Raw genomic sequence first — 12,416 nt, 5'->3', positions numbered from 1 at the left:
AAGTCTCCGCAGGAGGTTCCTGGGGAGAGGTGCCTTATTTGGTGCTCCGTGGAAGCACACTCTTCCGCGCCAGGCCATCCTAATGTACAGCGGAATCATTGCCTCCACCAGCATTGCAGCGTACGGTCCTGGTCTGTGCAGGGATTCGAGCAGCATCCGCTCTCTCTCTCTCCGAGTGACCCGCCTCAGGCTAATCTCGTTCGGCGACTGCTGCATCTAATTAGGGCAATTAGTGTACTGTTACTATTGTGAATGCTTGACTTTTACTTTGCATAGCAATGACCTTCGCTTAACAGCCACGTGTTGGAGGCCACAGAGGAAAAGCATACAGTGATCTTTCCCGTGCACAGCCGCGAGGGGCTGGAACAGGGTCAGACTTTATGCTTTACAGATTGCCTTCAGCGGGAGGGCACAGCTATCCATTAACTGTTAAGCAGCCTATAGTGTAGTGCTTACCAGGCCTGGCTGCTACACAGATTCAGCTGTACCGCCCCGCTTGTCCGATCTCCTGTGCAAGACCGCAGCCAATGAAAGCATATTCCGAAATCTCGAACTTGTCCTGAGAGCTCGTGAGACTAGGTGCCCTGTATGGTCTTGTTCACAGAAACTGACTAGACTGTGTTCAGTGTTTGCAAACATGTATCTTTTCAAGGAAATCACTTCCTTTTTCCCATCACACAGCTGCGGCTCTTTCACGAACTGCCCCGGCATCCCCCTCACAGAGGCTGGCGCAGATTAGGCGGCGAAAGAAAAAGACTAGGGACGACATGTTCTCGGAACTGATGGCTTGCTCCAGAGCCGAGGCGGCCGAGCAGAGACAGTGGAGGGAGACCCTATGTCAGCACCAGCGCTCACACAGCGAACGGGAGGACAGGTGGCGGCAGGAAGACCAGCAGGCGACTCAAACGCTGCTTGGGCTAATGAGGGAGCAAACGGACACGCTCCGGCGCCTTGTAGATGTTCTGCAGGACCGCAGGCAGGAGCAGAGAGCCCCCCTGAACTGTATCTGCAACCGCCTTCCCCCGCCACAAAGTCCTGTCCCCCCCTCACCCAAAATCACAAGAAGGAGGGGCGCTAGGGGCCGTGAAAACTGTCACTCCACCCCAGCAGAGTGCTCATGTACCAAACAGCTCTCATTCCCTAAAGTGTGAGAAGTGCTTCCCTTCCTGGATCACCCAGTCCCAAATCCAAGTTTCATCCCCCCACTGTGTAGTTGAGTATTAAAAGTAGTTTGTTGTTATTCACTGTTTCCGTCACGTTTTCCTTGTCAGAAGACTTTGTGTGAAGGGGGGGAGGGGTTTTTTAATTGCATAGGACAGCCTCCATTACCAGGGTACAGACTTGGGGGCAGGATCAACAGCAGGACACACACAGACTGCAGTCACTAGGCACTAGGGTCATTCTGGGAGGTGAATGCTGCCCCGGGTCAGTCTGTGAGGTGTATGCTGCCCCAGAGTCCTAGCACCTGACATCCACAAATGGCAAGGCAGGCTGCCCTTACCATGCCCTTCCCCCCTAGCCACGAGCCTCTCCGATGCCCTGAGCCCCAGCAAGAGCCCTCATCCACGGACACATACTCACCCTTCCCACACACCCCTCATCCCTTCCTACACCCCAACCCCCAGTCCAGAGCCTGCATCCAAACTCCGTCCCAAAGACGGCACCCCTCACCCCTTCCTGCAAACCCACCCCTTCCTGCACACCCACCTGCAACCGTCCTCCCCCCAGAGACCGCTGTAGGAGCAGGAGCCTGTCATTCCTCTAGTGTAGAAGCGGTCTGGACATCAGTGCACACCGTACCCACCACAGTCCGCGTCCATGTTTCAACCCTTGAACAGGAATTCATAATTAAAGAAAACTTTATTAATAATCAGTGTTCCATTAAAGTTATTTTAAAACGTGTGTTGGAAGGGGGAAAACCTGGAGAACGGGGTATGTAACCGCAGATCGAAGTCAACAGTCACTGAAACAGGCTCAGGTTCAGCTTCTCTGTAAATCAACTGGAGAGTCATAGGTTACCCTGCTCTCCGAGGAACCTATCTTTCAAAGCCTCCCGGATGCACAGCGCTTCCCGCTGGGATCTTCTATCGGCACGGCTGTCTGGCTGAGCGTAATCAGCAGCCAGGCGATTGGCCTCAACCTCCCATCCAGCCATAAAGGTCTCGCCCTTGCTCTCACAGAGATTGTGGAGCACACAGCAAGCAGCAATAACAACGGGGATATTTTTTTCGCTGAGGTCCGAGCGAGTCAGTAAGCTCCGCCATCTCCCCTTGAGACGTCCGAAAGCACACTCCACCACCATTCTGCACTTGCTCAGCCGGTAGTTGAAGAGTTCCTTCTCACTGTCCAAGGCGCCTGTATAGGGCTTCATGAGCCAGGGCATTAGCGGGTAGGCTGGGTCCCCGAGAATCACTGTAGGCATCTGCACATCCCCAACCGTTATTTTGTGGTCCGGGAAGAAACTACCTGCCTGGAGGCGTTTAAACAGACCAGAGTTCCTGAACACACGCGCGTCATGAACCTTGCCCGGCCACCCCACGTAGATGTTGGTAAAACGTCCCCTATGGTCCACCAGTGCTTGCAGCACCATAGAAAAGTAGCCCTTTCGGTTAATGTACTCGCTGGCCTGGTGGGCCGGTCCCAGGATAGGGATGTGAGTCCCATCTATAGCCCCACCGCAGTTTGGGAATCCCATCGCGCCGAAGCCATCTATGACGACCTGGACGTTTCCCAGGGTCACTACCTTTGAGAACAGTTGCTCAACGATTGCGTGGGCTACTTGAATCACAGCAAGCCCTACGGTAGATTTGCCCACGCCAAAGTGGTTCGCTACTGACCGGTAGCTGTCTGGCGTTGCAAGTTTCCAGAGGGCTATGGCCACTCGCTTCTGCACAGTCAGGGCTGCTCGCATCCGGGTGTCCTGGCGCTTCAGGGCAGGGGACAGCAAGTCACAGAGTTCAAGGAAAGTGCCCTTACGCATCCTGAAGTTCCGCAGCCACTGTGATTCATCCCAGACCTGCAGTACTATGCGGTCCCACCAGTCCGTGCTTGTTTCCCAGGCCCAGAATCGCCTTTCCACACCATGAACTTGACCCATTGCCACCATGATCTCCACTGCGCGGCGTACCCTGCTTTGTGAGAGGTCTGCACCACTCTGTGACTTCCTGTCCTCACCGCGCTGCCGGAGCCTCCTCGCCCGATTTCTCAGCAGCTGACTGTGGAAGAGGTGGACGATAAGGTGCGAGGAGTTGACAACGGCCATAAGTGCAGCGATGATCGCAGCGGGCTCCATGCTCGCAGTGCTGTGGTGTCCGAGCTGTAACCGACCAGAGAAGGGCGCGAACAGATTTCCCGCCGGCGCTTTCACGGAGAGAGGGCGTGATTGACGGTTCAATGATGACAGTTACCCAGAACCACCCTCGACATATTTTTCCCCCCAGCATGCATTGGGGGGAAATCCCAGGATTCCAATGGGCAGCGGGGAGTGCGGGAACTGTGGGATAGCTTCCCACAGTGCACCGCTTCCAAAGTCGACACTGGCCCCGTTACTGTGGACTCACACAGTCGAACTAGTGTATTTAGTGTGGATACACAACTTCGACTTCATAAGGTCGATTCCACAAATTCGAATTAAGTTGATTCGAAATAGTCTTGTAGTGTAGACGTACCCTAAGAGAAGACTGGTGTTACGCAAGGTGAAAGGGCAAAAAGAAGATGAAGGCAAGAATGAGATAATTGCAGGGCCGCCCGGGGGGGGCAAGAGGGGCAATTTGCCCCAGGCCCCGAGCCCCACAGGGGCCCCCACCAGAGTTTTTCGGGGCCCCTGGAGTGGGGTCCTTCACTCGCTCCGGGGGGCCTGGAAAACTCTTGCGGGGCCGGGCGCAGGAGCTGCTTCTGCTCCCGGTCTTCGCCAGCGGGGGGGTCCTTCCGCTCGGGGGCGGAAGGACCCTCCGCTGGCGAATTACCGCCGAAGACGGAGCGGGACCCGCCACTGAGTTCAGCTCGGTCTTCGGTGGTAATTCGGCGGCGGGGGGGCCCTTCCGTTCCGGGACCCGCCGCCGAAGTGCCCCGAAGACCCACAGCGGGGGCCCCCCGCCGCCGAATTACTGCCAAAGACCGGGCTGCACTTCGGCGGCGGGTCCCGATTCGGTGGTAATTCGGTGGCGGGGGGCCCCCGCTGTGGGTCTTCGGGGCACTTCGGCGGCGGGTCCCGGAACGGAAGGGCCCCCCGCCGCCGAAGACCCCGGGCCCCCGGAATCCTCTGGGAGGCCCTGGATAATTGTCAGGTGTGAAATGTTAGGGGAAAGCTGGAAAGGGCAGAGAATGGACCTTAGTCTTTTAATCAAAATGTGAATGTGGGGAATAAAAATGAAGAGCACACAAGATTAGACAGAACATTTCAAGTACAGGAGGAACAAAGAGTCAGTCCCCTGGAATAGAAAGAAGGATCTGAGAGTTGGCAAAGGTAATTTTGCAGGAGCCATCACTGCTAAATTGTAATTGGTTACTGTACTTAACCTCTCACAAATTAAGAGGGTGGTCAATAACAGGGCCAGTGGCTACAAGGGTAGGTGGCCTAACCTAAGGGATGATTGGCTTCCTCTCCTTATAAAACTGTAATAATTATCCCCAGCATTTGTCATATTCAAAGTACTCTGCAATCATTCTCCAGTTCATCCTTTGTCTGTTCCCTGAGGATGAACAGGAGAACGTCATTATTATAATAATCATTTTACAGATAGGGAAGAAACAACAAACATTAGCAACTATGTCCCAGGCCATGTGTGTATAGTCAAGAGTCAGAGCAGAAATTTAAACTCAGTGCTCATTCCCAATCCCATGCCTCAACCACTAGATCACCGCTGGTGAGGAGCTCTAGAGATGAGAAAATCTCTGCCTGGTGCGAAGGTTGCGGATCTCTCGAGGCATCTAGACAGACTTATGTGTAGTGCTGGGGAGGAGCCGGTGGTCGTGGTACATGTAGGTACCAATGACATAGGGAAGGGTAGGAGAGATGTCCTGGAAGCCAAATTTAGGCTGCTAGGGAAGAGACTGAAATCCAGGACCTCTATGGTGGCATTCTCAGAAATGCTCCCAGTTCCACGCGCAGGGCCAGGTAGGCAGGCAGAGCTTCAGAGTCTCAACGCGTGGATGAGACGATGGTGTAGAGAGGAGGGGTTCACGTTCATTAGGAACTGGGGAAACTTCTGGGATGGGAGGAGCCTATACAGGAGAGATGGGCTCCACCTAAACCAAAGTGGAACCAGACTGCTGGCACTAAACATTAAAAAGGTTGTAGAGCAGTTTTTAAACTAGGAGATGGGGGAAAGCCGACTGCTGCAGAGGAGCGTGTGGATCGGACACAGACTTCTCTTAGGGGAGAGTCTGATGATAGAGAATCTCCAGGTTATAGTCAGGAGCAGAGTACTGAAGAGTATAATGTAAGGGCCAGATCAGATGATAAACAGTCACATAAAAAAGAATCTGGCACATCAGAAAAAGGCAGGCTAATAAACAGGGACAAGTTTTTAAAGTGCTTGTACACTAATGCCAGAAGTCTAAATAATAAGATGGGTGAACTAGAGTGCCTTGTGATAAAGGAGGATATTGATATAATAGGCATCACAGAAACCTGGTGGACTGAGAGCAATCAATGGAACACAATCATTCCGGGGTACAAAATATATCGGAAGGACAGAATAGGTCGTGCAGGGGGAGGAGTGGCACAGAAAGTGTAGATTCAAATGAAGTAAAAATCTTAAGTGAATCCACATGTTCCATAGAATCTCTATGGATAGAAATTTCATGCTCTAGGAAAAATATAACATTAGGGATCTATTATCGACCACCTGACCAGGACAGTAATAGTGATGATGAAATGCTAAGGGAAATTAGAGAGGCTATCAAAATTAAGAACCCAATAATAGTGGGGGATTTCAATTATCCCCATATTGACTGGGAACATTTCACTTCAGGACGAAATGCAGAGATAAAATTTCTCGATACTTTAAATGACTGCTTCATGGAGCAGCTGGTACGGGAACCCACAAGGGGAGAGGCAACTCTAGATTTAATCCTGAGTGGAGCGCAGGAGCTGGTCCAAGAGGTAACTATAGCAGGACCGCTTGGAAATAGTGACCATAATACAATAGCATTCAACATCCCTGTGGTGGGAAGAACACCTCAACTGCCCAACACTGTGGCATTTAATTTCAAAAGGGGGAACTATACAAAAATGAGGGGGTTAGTTAGACAAAAGTTAAAAGGTACAGTGACTAAAGTGAAATCCCTGCAAGTTGCCTGGGCCCTTTTTAAAGGCACCATAATAGAGGCCCAACTTCAATGTATACCCCAAATTAAGAAAAACAGTAAAAGAACTAAAAAAGAGCCACCATGGCTTAACAACCATGTAAAAGAAGCAGTGAGAGATAAAAAGACTTCCTTTAAAAAGTGGAAGTCAAATCCTAGTGAGGCAAATAGAAAGGAGCACAAACACTACCAACTTAAGTGCAAGAGTGTAATAAGAAAAGCCAAAGAGGAGTTTGAAGAATGGCTAGCCAAAAACTCCAAAGGTAATAACAAAATGTTTTTTAAGTACATCAGAAGCAGGAAGCCTGCTAAACAACCAGTGGGGCCCCTTGACGATCGAAATACAAAAGGAGCGCTTAAAGACGATAAAGTCATTGCGGAGAAACTAAATGGATTCTTTGCTTCAGTCTTCACGGCTGAGGATGTTAGGGAGATTCCCAAACCTGAGCTGGCTTTTGAAGGTGACAAATCTGAGGAACTGTCACAGATTGAAGTGTCACTAGAGGAGGTTTTGGAATTAATTGATAAACTCAACATTAATAAGTCACCGGGACCAGATGGCATTCACCCAAGAGTTCTGAAAGTTGCGGAACTATTAACTGAGGTTTGTAACCTGTCCTTTAAATCAGCATCGGTACCCAATGACGTCTGTATGAAGTGCTGCCTGATAGAGCTGATGGAAGAAAAGATTCGAGGACTGGAGTTGCAGGTGGAAACTCTGGTTGAGTTTAGAAGGGGGTTCGAGCAGATGATGGAGCAAAGAAATGAGGCGGCTGAAGGGATAATCTCAGACTTGCAGATGGAAGCAGGACCAAAGAATTCTGAGGGGAGATTGCTGAGTGAGGAAAGTGGACGGTGGAAGCATGTAACTAAGAGAACCAGGCAGAGGAAAAGACGGGCCAGTGAAGGAGAAATAGAGCTCAAGAACAGGTTTGCAGAGTTGGAAAATGAAGAAGGGACACAGCAGGTGGTCACTGAAGGTGAGAGGGCAAGGAAAAAGAGAAAAGCAGCTAGCTCTACAGGAAGAGGGGAAGAATCAATGGAGACAACACCAAATATGAGCCCCAGGAGAATACAGGATGGGTTGCGGAGGATTGCAAGGGCGAACAGGAATCGAGAGGACTTGCAGCCAGTGGGAGCAGGGGATAGACCAGAGAATCATACTGTCACCAGGAAAAGGCAGGTCTACGTGATTGGGGACTCCTTACTGAGAAGAATAGACAGGTCTGTAACTAGAGCTGATCCGGAGAACAGAAGGGTGTGCTGTCTGCCAGGTGCTAAGATACGGGATGTGGACCTGAGGCTGAAAAGGATCTTAATGGGAGCGGGAAAGAATCCGTTGATTATCCTTCATGTGGGAACGAATGATACGGCTAGGTTCTTGCTGGAACGTATCAAGGGAGACTATGCCAGGCTGGGAAAGACGCTTAAGGAAATCGAGGCTCAGGTGATCTTCAGTGGGATTCTGCCTGTTCCTAGAGAAGGGCAACAAAGGTGTGACAAGATCATGGCGATCAACAAATGGCTCAGGCAGTGGTGCTATAAGGAGGGCTTTGGGATGTACGGCCACTGGGAAGCATTCATGGAGAGAGGACTGTTCTCTTGGGATGGACTTCACCTGAGTAAGGAAGGAAATAGACTTCTAGGATGGAGGCTCGCCCAACTGATTAAGAGAGCTTTAAACTAGGAATTTGGGGGAGATGTCCAGATAATCTCCATGCCGGAATTTAACACCGAGAGGGAAGAAAACAAAGTAAGAGAGGATACAGCCATGAGCAGAAGAATGGACATAAGGAGGAAGGGTAGTGTAGATACCAGTCTAATAGGTGATACTGGTGGTAGAATGTCTGTGCCTAACCAGATAAAGAATGTCAGTGAAGCCAAACGGCAAAAATTACGCTGTCTGTACACTAATGCGAGGAGCCTAGGAAACAAAATGGAGGAACTAGAGCTACTGGTGCAGGAAGTGAAACCAGATATTATAGGGATAACAGAAACATGGTGGAATAGTAGTCATGACTGGAGTACAGGTATTGAAGGCTATGTGCTGTTTAGGAAAGACAGAAATAAAGGCAAAGGTGGTGGAGTAGCATTGTATATCAATGATGAGGTTAACTGTAAAGAAATAAGAAGGGATGGAATGGACAAGACAGAGTCTGTCTGGGCAAAAATCACATTGGGAAAGAAAGCTACTAGAGCCTCCCCTGAGATAGTGCTTGGGGTGTGCTACAGACCGTCGGGATCTGATTTGGAGATGGATAGAGACCTCTTTAATGTTTTTAATGAAGTAAACACTAATGGGAATTGTGTGATCATGGGAGACTTTAACCATTTTAGATTTGGTTTTGGTGAGTAGTGAGGACCTCATAGAAGAAATGGTTGTAGGGGACAACCTTGGTTCGAGTGATCATGAGTTAATTCAGTTCAAACTAGATGGAAGGATAAACAAAAATACATCTGGGACTAGGGTTTTTTATTTCAAAAGGGCTAACTTTAAAGAATTAAGGAAATTAGTTAGGCAAGTGGATTGGACTGAAGAACTTGTGGATCTAAAGGCAGAGGAGGCCTGGAATTACTTCAAGTCAAAGTTGCAGAAACTATCAGAAGCCCTCATCCCAAGAAACAGGAAAAAAATCATAGGCAGGAGTTGTAGACCAAGCTGGATGAGCAAGCATCTCAGAGAGGTGATTAAGAAAAAGCAGAAAGCCTACAGGGAGTGGAAGATGGGCGGGATTAGCAAGGAAAGCTACCTTATTGAGGTCAGAACATGTAGGGATGAAGTGAGAAAGGCTAAAAGCCATGTAGAGTTGGAGCTTGCAAAGGGAATTAAAACCAATAGTAAAAGGTTCTATAGCCATATAAATAAGAAGAAAACAAAGAAAGATGAAGTGGGACCGCTAAACACTGAGGATGGAGTGGAGGTTAAAAGATAATCTAGGCATGGCCCAATATCTAAATAAATACTTTGCCTCGGTCTTTAATAAGGCTAATGAGGAGCTTAGGGATCATGGAAGGATGACAATTGGGAATGAGGATATGAAGGTTGATATTACCACATCCGAGGTAGAAGCCAAACTCGAACAGCTTAATGGGACTAAATCGGAGGGCCCAGATAATCTTCATCCAAGAATATTAAAGGAACTGGCACATGAAATTGCAAGCCCATTAGCAAGAATTTTTAATGAATCGGTAAACTCAGGGGTTGTACCGTACGACTGGAGAATTGCTAACATAGTTCCTATTTTTAAGAAAGGAAAAAAAAGTGAACCGAGTAACTATAGGCCTGTTAGTTTGACATCTGTAGTATGTAAGGTCTTGGAAAATTTTTTGAAGGAGAGGGTAGTTAAGGACATTGAGGTCAATGGTAATTGGGGCAAAATACAACATGGTTTCACAAAAGGTAGATCGTGCCAAACCAACCTGATCTCCTTCTTTGAGAAAGTAACAGATTTTTTAGACAAAGGAAATGCAGTGGATCTAATTTACCTCGATTTCAGTAAGGCATTTGACACGGTTCCACATGGGGAATTATTAGTTAAATTGGAAAAGATGGGGATAAATATGAAAATTGAAAGGTGGATAAGGAACTGGTTAAAGGGGAGACTACAACGGGTCATACTGAAAGGTGAATTGTCAGGCTGGAAGAAGGTTACTAGTGGAATTCCTCAGGGATCAGTTTTGGGACCAATTTTATTTAACCTTTTTATTACTGACCTTGGCACAAAAAGCGGGAATGTGCTAATAAAGTTTGCGGATGACACAAAGCTGGGCGGTATTGCTAACACAGAGAAGGACCGGGATATCATACAGGAAGATCTGGATGATCTTGTAAACTGGAGTAATAGTAATAGAATGAAATTTAATAGTGAAAAGTGCAAGGTCATGCATTTAGGGATTAATAAGAATTTTAGTTATAAATTGGGGACGCATCAGTTGGAAGTAACAGAGGAGAAGGACCTTGGAGTATTGGTTGATCACAGGATGACTATGAGCCGCCAATGTGATATGGCTGTTAAAAAAGCGAATGCAGTTTTAGGATGCATCAGGCGAGGTATTTCCAGCAAAGATAAGGAGGTGTTAGTACTGTTATATAAGGCACTGGTGAGACCTCATCTGGAATACTGTGTGCAGTTCTGGTCTCCCATGTTTAAGAAGGATGAATTCAAACTGGAACAGGTTCAGAGACGGGCTACTAGGATGATCCGAGGAATGGAAAACCTGTCTTATGAAAGGAGACTGAAAGAGCTTGGCTTGTTTAGCCTAACCAAAAGAAGGTTGAGGGGAGATATGATTGCTCTTTATAAATATATCAGCGGGATTAATATTAGGGAGGGAGAGGAATTATTTAAGCTTAGTACCAATGTGGACACAAGAACAAATGGATATAAACTGGACACTAGGAAGTTTAGACTTGAAATTAGACGAAGGTTTCTAACCATTAGAGGAGTGAAGTTCTGGAACAGCCTTCCAAGGTGAGTAGTGGGGGCAAAAGACATATCTGGCTTTAAGACTAAGCTTGATAAATTTATGGAGGGGATGGTATGATGGGATAGCCTAATTTTGGCAATTACTTTGGCAATTGATCTTTGATTATCAGCAGGTAAGTATGCCCAGTGGTTTGTGATGGGAAGTTAGATGGGTTGGGATCTGAGTTCAGGGCCGCCCAGAGGATTCCGGGGGCCCGGGGTCTTCGGCGGCGGGGGGCCCTTCCGTTCCGGGACCTGCCGCCGAAGTGCCCCGAAGACCCGCGGCAGGAGCCCCCCGCCGCCGAATTACCGCCGAAGCGGGACCCGCCGCTGAAGTGCAGCCCGGTCTTCGGCGGTAATTCGGCGGGGGAGGGTCCCCGCCGCGGGTCTTCGGGGCACTTCGGCAGCGGGTCCCGGAACGGAAGGGGCCCCCCGCCGCCGAAGACCGGGCTGCGCTTCGGCGGCGGGTCCCATTTCCCCCCTGCCCCAGCCCCAGCCTCTTACCCCCGGCTCCCTCCTCACCTGGAGTCTCAGCGCCTCGCCGGAACAGCCGCAGCATGCGGCCGGCGGGGCCTGAGCTCCGTCCCGCTCAGAGCCGCGTGGTGAGGGGGCGGGGCTGGGAGCTCCCCGCCGAGCGGAGGGAGCTGAGCTCAGCCTGAAGCTCCCAGCCCCGCCCCCTCACCACGCGGCTCTGAGTGGGGCGGGGCTCAGGGGCCCCGGCGGAGACTCGGCGCTTGATGCGCTGAGGCTCCAGGAGAGAGGCGGAGGCGGGAGCCTCCGCTGTTCTCTTGGGGGCCCCTGCGGAGCCCGGGGCCCGGGGCAAATTGCCCCCTTTGCCCCCCCCCTCTGGGCGGCCCTGTCTGAGTTACTACAGAGAATTCTTTCCTGGGTGCTGGCTGGTGAGTCTTGCCCACATGCTCAGGGTTTAACTGATCACCATATTTGGGGTCGGGAAGGAATTGGCAGAGGCCCTGGAGGTTTTTCGCATTCCTCTGCAGCATGGGGCACGGGTCACTTGCTGGAGGATTCTCTGCAGCTTGAGGTCTTCAAACCGCGATTTGGGGACTTCAATAACTCAGACATAGGCTAGGGGTTTGTTATAGAAGTGGATGCGTGAGATTCTGTGGCCTGCATTGTGCAGGAGGTCAGACTAGATGATCATAATGGTCCCTTCTGACCTTAAAGTCTATGAGTCAATGAGACTGGAAGTTAGCTAATGTGACGCCAATATTTAAAAAGGGCTCTAGAGGTGATCCTGGCAATTACAGACCGGTAAGTCTAACGTCGGTACCGGGCAAATTAGTCAAAACAATAGTTAAGAATAAAATTGTCAGACACATAGAAAAACAAACTGTTGAGCAATAGTCAACATGGTTTCTGTAAAGGGAAATCGTGTCTTACTAATCTATTAGAGTTCTTTGAAGGGGTCAACAAACATGTGGACAAGGGGGATCCGGTGGACATAGTGTACTTAGATTTCCAGAAAGCCTTTGACAAGGTCCCTCACCAAAGGCTCTTATGTAAATTAAGCTGTCATGGGATAAAAGGGAAGGTCCTTTCATGGATTGAGAACTGGTTAAAGGACAGGGAACAAAGGGTAGGAATTAATGGTAAATTCTCAGAATGGAGAGGGGTAACTAG

This window comes from Mauremys mutica, chromosome 3 (genome assembly GCF_020497125.1).
Source record: "Mauremys mutica isolate MM-2020 ecotype Southern chromosome 3, ASM2049712v1, whole genome shotgun sequence".
In the NCBI taxonomy this organism is placed as follows: domain Eukaryota; kingdom Metazoa; phylum Chordata; order Testudines; family Geoemydidae; genus Mauremys; species Mauremys mutica.
The sequence above is the reverse complement of the archived record's forward strand: the minus strand, read 5'-3'. Positions refer to the sequence as shown.